At 37.2% G+C, this 9,551-nt stretch overlaps 1 pseudogene across 1 annotated transcript; it reads left to right on the top strand.

Annotated features, from left to right (window-relative positions):
* Positions 1-1,157: 1,157 nt before the first annotated feature.
* Positions 1,158-1,635, top strand: LOC117064956 (annotated as a pseudogene). Its single transcript, XR_004429764.1, has one exon. The product of XR_004429764.1 is annotated as a 40S ribosomal protein S25-like (transcript).
* Positions 1,636-9,551: the final 7,916 nt, after the last annotated feature.

Genomic DNA, 9,551 nt, shown 5'->3' with positions numbered 1-9,551 from the left:
TTTTCTTTCTTCTTTTCTCTTCTTTTCTTTTCTTTTTTTTTTTTTTTTTTTTTTTTTTTGATATGGCGTCTTGCTCTGTGGCCAGGCTGGAGTGCAATGGCACAACCTCGGCTCACTGTAACTTCCAATTCCATGGTTCAAGTGATTCTCCTGCCTCAGCCTCCTGAGTAGCTGGGATTACAGACAAGCGCCACCATGCCCAGCTAATTTTTGTATTTTTAGTAGAGATGGGGTTTCACCATGTTGGCCAGGATGGTCTTAATCTCCTGACCTGGTGATCTGCCCGCTTTGGCCTCCCAAAGTGCTGGGATTACAGGCATGAGCTACTGTGCCTGGTCAAAATGGAGCTTTCTAAGTTTCGTGGTGGCACAGCCCTTTGGCTATCCTGCCAAGATCAGTCCTAAAGTCTTATTCCAGTACTAAATTATAAAGTTTCCCAAAATGACCATGAACCCTGGAACATTTTCCTTTTTCTTATTCCCTCCCTAATTAACAGATAGTTAATCCTGTTGCTTTATGTAGGATTAGCAATAATAACAGCAACAATAATAGATGTCCGTCATTATTACAATTTATTATTTCCATGGAAAAGCAGAATACTTGAGAAAATCACAAAATAGTCATAATGTATACTATTGTTTTGTACTTTATAATATATGCAGTTTGGCTTACTCCTCAAAAACAATTACATAGACAGTGAAGATTTAATTTTCCAATGCTAATGAAATAGAAATAGGGGCTCGGAGAAGGTCAATAAGATATGCAAGGTTACTGTATTAGTCCGTTTTCACACTGCTCATAAAGACATACTCAAGACTGGGCAATCTACAAAAGAAAGGAGTTTGTTGGACTTACAGTTCCAAGTGGCTGGGGAGGCCTCACAATCATGGCAGAAGGTGAAAGGCATCTCCCATATGGTGGCAGACAAGAGAAGAGAGCTTGTGCAGGAAAACTCCCGCTTACAGTAACCATCAGATCTCGAGAGACTTACTCACTATCATGAGAACAACATGGGAAAGACCTTCCCCCATGATTCAATTACGTCCAACCGGGTTCCTCCCACAACATACGGGAATTTGGGTGGGGACACAGCCCAACCATGTCATTTACATTGTCAGTAAATGGCAGAGTTAGATTAAAAATCTAGGCATCCCCTTTTTTTTTGTCCGACATCTTAGCAAGGCCGCGGTGTCCGCTGCTGCTCTCCGAGCTTGGCAATGCCGCCAAAGGACGACAAGAAGAAGAAGGACGCCGGAAAGTCGGCCAAGAAAGACAAAGACCCGGTGAACAAATCCGGGGGCAAGGCCAAAAAGAAGAAGTGGTCCAAAGGCAAAGTTCGGGACAAGCTCAATAACAGTCTTGTTTGACAAAGCTACCTACGACAAACTCTGTAAGGAAGTTCCCAACTATGAACTTATAACCCCGGCTGTGGTCTCTGAGAGACTGTAGATTCGAGGCTCTCTGGCCAGGGCAGCCCTTCAGGAGCCCCATAGTAAAGGACTTATCAAACTGATTTCAAAGCACAGAGCTCAAGTAATTTACACCAGAAATTCCAAGGGCGGAGATGCTCCAGCTGCTGGTGAAGATGCATGAATAGGTCCAACCAACTGAACATTTGGAAAAATAAAACTTTATTAATTCAAAAAAAAAAAAATCTAGGCATCTGTGCTCTGCTGCTGATTTGCAGGGGGTTCACGCTATCAAGTTCCCTAATTCTGAAGCTACATTCACTTTGAAAAGACAGGTGAGTCAAGTGTGAAATCTGAAATTCAGAAGCTCTGAATTCTTCTGAGTACTCCCAGCCTGATTTAGTATTCTAAGGCGATATGACATCATAGTTAAGGGCATGGGCCCCAGAGGCATCCAGACCTTGTTTTGCATCCCTAATTCCTCCACTTGCTAGCTCAATGAACTCGAGCAAGGTGGTTTCAGTCTTAGTTGTCTTCTCTGTAAATGGAGACTTTCATGAAACTTAAATGAGATAATAAATGTAAAATTCTTGGCCACAATAAGTGTTGCATTAATCGTTGCTACTAGCATTTTACTTTATGCTGATTTCTCTTCTCCCACTAACACTCTGCAACTGTTAATATGTGTATAAAAGTTTCTTAGAGGAAAGAAAAGGAAACCACATATAGGTTTCATCGCACACAAAAAACTGAACACACATGGAGACTTTTTCCCCCAGGGACTTATATTTACCTCTTAGAATCACTGCAAAGTCCCTTGAATCCAGATGTAACATAGCATTTCTTTGGACTGAATAAATAATACATCTTTCTTAGCCATGTGACTCCATTTTTTAATCCCTAGGTTTTTGGTCTAATAATAAATAAATTTAAAGCTTTATTAAAAAGCTGTACTGAATTCGATTATGAATTTTCTTGCTCAACAAATAGTTTAAATAGCATTATAATTACAGATGGGGTAGGAAGGCATTGCTTTGTGAAAATGTTTAACATTATTCAAAAGGGATGGAAATCAATGTTCTAGGGCATTTTAGCTTTCAAACTGTAATCAACATGAATTTATAAGATTTTTTAAAATTATATAGTCTTACATTGATTCATAGAGGTTAGAAGATTCCTTTTTATTTATGGTTAGATCCATTCCCTTGAATGTATGCCAAAAACTAAATTATGATCATATTTGATTAATCATAGTTAACAATAAATACTTTGTTTTTTCCTTGGCTCCTTTTGATTTTATCATCCCCCCTATTTAGGGTTAAAATACAGTAGCAACAAATGTAAATGTGAGAAACTTGATCCTAATTCTAAGTGATTCATTCAAAGATACCCCAAACTTTTAATACATATTTTAGATGGCGATGACTTCATTAACAAACTTGTGTGCATAAATTCAGAATATTTCTGTATCTTTTAGCATGTTCTCAGTCACATGTAATAGAAAACTCAAAGTGGCTTAAATATTAAGGACATTGTTGGCTTGCATTGTTGAAAATTCAGAGATAAGGTAGGCTTCAGGGAGGTATTAATCCAATGGTTCTGACTGGGATCCCCTACCATTCTCTCAGCTCTGCTCTATTCCACATATAATATGGTCCGTGGGATGAAACAGGATAGCTTCAGAATATACAAGTTCTACAACCAAAACTTACCACAGTCAAGAGAAGAAAATAAACTACCTTTCAGTACTCTTTCATAACAGAGAAAAAAACTTCTTTCTGATTTGTCCAGTAACTCCCCTCTTCTTTAAATACTTTTGGTTAAAATTGGGTTGCATGTCCACTTGTGTACCAATACTTGATTCAGTGGGGCAGTGAAATCACAAAGGTCAGTTTCCCCTGAGGTCCTTGGCTACATGAGAAAAGGGTGAGGAAAGAAACAAAATTGGGATTCCTTGTAAATGAAAAGAGAAGAACACATACTACTTTATAAGCAACCATCAGCATTCTCTATCTCTTTCCATATCTACCCATTCGTTTTTCTGAGGGGTATTAACTAAGTTAATTAAGTTTCCGAAACAGAAATACCCATTTTGACATGCCCTTGGAAGAAAAGTGCAAATGTTTTAAATATTAAATAAATTGGCTTTAGGTAAGAAATTCTTATACTGCTGGCAACAGACCACATCGCAAGTCATGGACGAGATTAAATTTTAAGTTTAATGGCTGGGATAAGTACAAGTATAGGAAAATAGGTCTCTGGAAATATGTTTTATGCACATATAATGGTACATATCACCCCTTAAAAACGTAAACCAGAAGACTTCATACAAACTAACATGAGAAAAGATAAATGAGGTTTCTTATGAAAAGCACACTGCTTTGGGATTAGGCATGCAGATGTGATCCAGTATTAAGATTCCTATAATGCCAGTTACTACTATAATCCACAGATAAATTTCGGCCAGTGATCTGTCCAAAACCTAGTAACAAAACTTCTCTGGAAATGAGATTTTACTTACAAGAAGATTTACACACTACTGGTAATGTTTACTGTAATTTTACAAAACGCAAAATGAGGGATTTTCAGAGCTCTAATAAAACCAAGAGGAAAATATTTACTTTCTGGAAATGATGTTTTGGAAATTAGTGACTGTATCAAAGTAGAATTTTTTTTTTTATTTTAGAATTTCCTTTTGATTCACTGCCCCCGTAATTGTTCCAAACTGCTTGCAAATATGTGCCCTAAAGAAGCAATTGGGCTCTTTTCTAAAACTAATTTAAGGCTGAAAAGTGATTATTTATATTAATCAATTATTTCCGTATTCATAGAACAGATACTATATGCCTAGAAATAATTATAATACGTACCTCCTGCCCTCACAGAGTTTAAAATCTATTAGACAGGGTCAATCCAAAACTTAGGAAACAATTAGTAAAGAATAAAACATTGTATTTCATTAACTATTAAATTATGAATCAGGGCATATTGATGTAGAAAAGTCCAAATGAGGAAAATTGTGTGGTTTAGACAAATTACGGATGTCGTCATCACCACACCAACATCTATTAAACACTGATCATGGACCAGGTATATTCCATATCAATTAATCTCATAACAATGCTGTAAATTCTAATCATTATCATCAATATTTTATAGACAAGGAAATTAAGGCTTCGAACGATAAACTTGCTCAACGTCAAAAAGTTAATAAAAAGCAGGATTAGGTCGGGCACCCTGGCTCACACCTTTGAGAGGCTGTGGAGGCAGATCACTTAAGATCAGGAGTTTGAGACCAGCCTAACCAACATGGCAAAATCCCGTCTCTATTACAAATACAAAAATTAGCTGGACATGGTGGTGCGCACCTGTACCCCCAGCTACTTGGAAGGCTGAGGCAGGGAGAGTCGCTTGAACCTGGGAGGCAGAGGTTGCAGTGAGCTGAGATCTCCCCAGTGCACTCCAGCCTGGGCAACAGAGCAAGACTCCATCCCAAAAAAAAAAAAAAAAAAAAACCGGATTAGGAATTGAGCACATATGGTCAAATACTGGAATCTAGTTGCTGAGCTACTAAGGCATTTTGCCTTCAGGAGTAAGACAAATTTAGTAAGCACTTGCAGACTTAGCAGTCCTTAATCAAGAAGGAGATTGAAGGGCATTTTAGGAAGAAGGACCAATATAAGTGAAAGCATAGTCACTGAAGTGCATGGTGTGTATTGAGGTCCTTAAAGAAATTGCCCAGACTGAATCTAAAGTATGGATAAGGTAGTCGGGGGAGAAAATATTGGAACAATCTAGTGGGGTTAGATTATAGAGGTTAATAAAAGCATTGAGGAGTTTTGTAAAACAATTTCTCAGTATAAAATAACTGTTCAAACTCTCTCATCTCCTCTCTTTCTCATCTTCAACTGCATTTTTAAACTAAAAGCACTTGAAATGAATCACTGGGGACCACCCAACATCTTTCAGATGTTTAGATTAAATTCAAAAGTGTAGACGTGTTCTTAATAGCTAAAAGGTTAATACTTTTCAAATCCTGGGTCACACTACCCCAGGGAGAAAGCAAGAGATATTCTGATGACCTGGAGATCCCACAGGCCCCAAGTGGCTTCCCAGGACTGCTCCTTCACCTTCCATACATTTTGCAGTCTGGCATTGCCATGTCAGCTTGAAATGGAATGCAGACTTACACCATGTCAGAGTTGAAGTTCTCCTCATAAACTGAAATGGAAAGAGCTCCAAAACTGAAATAGTTTATACATACAAGTTTATAAACATGTGAGTAACCTCTAGGAGAAAAAAAAAAAAAGGTCATTGTGATTGCCCCTGGGAAAGGTAGCTGGGAGGCTGGAGGACATGGGAAGAGAGGAACTGTATTTTTCCCTGTCACCTTGTACTTTTTCCATTCAGAAGGATATATATGTTTTATTGAGTATTCAAAAATATGTATATTGTGAGTGGATTAGCTTTCTATTGAAGATTATGTTCAAGTTACCTCAAAATCTCCCAATTTTCAGGTGAAACACCTCTAGTTTCTAGTTTATAATACCCTTGTCATTCTGGTTAAGTCTCCTCTGGTTTGTTGCAGTGGATCAAAAATGTTGGCACTGGAAAGTAGACATAGCATTATAGTTATTGTCTGGTTTAAAAGAGAATAGAACTGCACCATATCTCTTAGTTGCTATAACTTTATCTATGAAGCCTCAACATTTAATTAGTTGTTTTGGCAGCTACAAATCTCTGTTGACTCATATTGTGATTGCAGTCAACTGGAACTCCCAAGTTCCATTAAAGTTCATCTTCTCCAACATGTGCTTCCAATTAGATTTTTGAACTTTATATCTATCCCTGTTAAATCTCATTGTATTTTTTGATAATAGTCATCTACCTGTCACTGATCCACCCAACTCTATTGCTGGATTTCTTACTTTGTCTTCCAGAATACTGTGAAAAGATTATTGGATTCTTTGCTGAAATCAAAATAAACTAACACATACTTGCATGGATTTTGCTGGATGTAGATGGGTTATATGAAAAATCTCTGTGTGTATATACATGTGCGCATGTATGCATGTACATATTAATATGTGCTTTCCTTAGAGGTGGATATATAGTTTTCACTGGATTTTCAGAAATTTTCCTGAAATAAAAAGATTTAAAACCATTAATGTAGTCAATTCTATTGAGATATAATATATTTAAAATTCTCTTTTTGAAATATCCAGTGATTCTTATTTACTGAGTGCCTACTTTGTGCCAAGACTGCTTTAGATATCATGGATCCAGATGTGAACAAAATAGACCAAGCTTCTGCCCTCACTGAGCCTACATTCTAGTAAGGAAGAACACTAGGTCATTACGACCAAGATGAATAGGAAAATATATAGTATGTTTTATAGCGATAAGTGCTAAAGAGCAAAAACAAAGCAGAGCAACATGTATGAGATGGCTTCCTCGATGAGAAGTTGATATGTAAAGACCTCGAAGAACTAAGGTGACTTGAGGGAACAAGATCCCAGGCAACAGTAAGGGCAAAGCACCCTGATAGCAAAATTCTTACCCTACCCAACAAGCAGCAAGCCTGTGTCAGACTAAGCCAAAGGGAAGCAGGTAGAGATGAGTTATGACAGGATGTGGTTAGAGGAGCCAAAATGGTTTTCCACTGGGGATGGTATTGCCATCTCCAGTGCATTTGGAAGTATGTTGGGAGCATTTTTTTCATTGTTACGTGAATATGGGGTTCTACAGGCACTTGGGGCAAGCAGGGATATCAAAAATCTTACAAACTGAGGGACATTTTCACATTAAAACTCTTGTCCAAAATGTAAACAACATCCTCATTGAGAGACTTAACAACTTAAGCCATCATTTAAACCCTGGATTTTACTCTGAATGAGATGGGAAGCCATTACCGGCCTTCATACAGAAGAATGAATGGTCTAACTTTAGTTTTTGAGACTCAGTCTAGCCATTGTGTCAGATATTAGGGAGACCAAGATACAAGCACAGAGTACAGTTAAGAGGCCATCACCATCATCCATGCAAGAGACGGTGATGGCTAATGACACCTTCCTACCAGGTTGGTAGGAAGGAGATGATAATTGATAGATTCTGCACAAATACTTAAGATAGAGTCAGTAAGTATTAGAAGTATTGGAAGTGGAGTGTGAGAGAGAGAGAAGTAGAGAATAAATCCAAGATTTGTGGCCCATATAATTGGAAAGACAGAATTATCATTTGTTGCCATGATTGAACACACCGGGAGAAAAGATTTGGTTGAAGTGGAGGGATTAGGTGGAAAAACCACATCAGACAGCTACTTACATTAATAGACAGATTTAAGTGTATAAAGATATGCATTATATATAGATACAGTTGTAGAGAGATGAGGATATGGATATGGGTATTGACATGGTCAAAATATAGATATAGAGATACATAAATGTGGAAATAATTCTAAAAGAAACCAAAAGTATTATATCAGCTATCACTAGTTTTTCAGGTCATTGATGATTTACATTAAACATGTCTTAATTTTATGAAATGTATGCTTTATTTTGAATACCTTCAATTCAATACCACTTCATAAAGCTCACTTGTAACAGAACTCTAATTTAATTTTTCTTTTTACTAGGTTCTCTCTTTCTCTAACTCCTTACTCATCAGCTACCAACCGACTCCTCACTTTATTGGGGGATGATGCTGCTTTGAGAGATTTCAGATTTCAGCCTTACTCTACTATAGTCATTATAACCATGCAATACATTTCCAGACCCCCAGGATTTTCATTCCAAAGAGAAACAATGGAATTGTTAGCAGCTGGACACTCTTTGAAAGAGCAAGCTGCACATATTTATTAGAGCTTTGGGGGATTGTAGGAGGAGAGAAAGAATTGTCACTTGGGTCCCCTTTGCTGGCAGCACCTCAAAGGTTACCAAGTGAGAACAGCAGTGCCCAGCTGCCCTAAAAAGCTGAAGAGAGTGAAATGTAAAACTTGAATTGCCTCTCTCTTCTCATTATGTATTATTTGTCAATCATGGATAAAAGGTGGTTTTTGCCCTCCAGCTGTTAGCCCTGGGATACGCGTATCACTCAGTGGTGCCACTTTCTTGTGGAACATTGCAAGAAAAATCAATGATTGTACATTTATTTGAAAGGAAAGGTGGGCTTTTTCCCTCATTTTAAAATGTTTTTATTTTAACCTGATGGTTTAAGCTAAGAAGGCAAAAGTCACTTGGGAAAAAAAAATAGACTTTGTTCTCATGGTGATGGACAACTTTAATGCCTATTAGAACACATATGAGGAACTTCTTCCTTCTTCCTACTTGGGCCAAAATATCTGAAATTTACTAGATTACTGCAGCTTGGTGGGAGAGGGATATTGTACTGCTTTACCAAGTACTGACCTTGCCGATGAGCAATAAAAGGCATCCTATCACTCAGTGTGAAACACAGACCTTTAAAAATAGATTCATTTTGATGCCCACTTTCTACTTATTTTACAATATTAAAGCACATTGCCCTCATGTGTACATTTTATTCATGTGATATAGAAAGTGCTTTCAAATATTTTTAGCACCATTTTAGGATAAATAACTTTTTATGGTACTATGAAGGGAAGACATAAAGCTCAGGTGTATTTTAAGTTCATATAATAAATATACATTAAGCCATATTGCACATATCTTTCTGTATAATGTTCCTAAACAAAACACCAAAGCGTCATGTAAATTATTCAAGCACATTGATACTGAAAGCTCTTCAGTATCTATTTATTTCTAAAGTTTGCACCTTCGGTTTCCATAAAGAAGAAAGGTCCCAGTGGAGGCAAAGCTGAACTTTTCTTAAGATTTATTGAACCAGGAAAGTGTAGCAAAAGCATTGCTAGTCACAGCTTTTATTGTTTTATAAGCTAAATACCATTCACAAAACAATTAGAAACTGTGATAAATGTATGTTTTATACAGGTAAATCAAAATGCTAACATAATTGATTACCTGCAATAAAACAGAGCCTGTTGAAGTAAGATAGAACATTTTCTCCCTCTTGTTTTCATCTTTCTTTGTCTCATAATTCCAGCTAGGAACAGAAGGTGATGTCAGTTTTAAAAATTCAACAGTGGCCGGGCGCGGTGGCTCAAGC

The sequence above is a fragment of the Trachypithecus francoisi genome, unplaced genomic scaffold (assembly GCF_009764315.1).
Source record: "Trachypithecus francoisi isolate TF-2019V2 unplaced genomic scaffold, Tfra_2.0 Lachesis_group2, whole genome shotgun sequence".
Taxonomy (NCBI): Eukaryota; Metazoa; Chordata; class Mammalia; order Primates; family Cercopithecidae; genus Trachypithecus; species Trachypithecus francoisi.
This window is presented reverse-complemented; position numbering and strand designations above follow the sequence as displayed.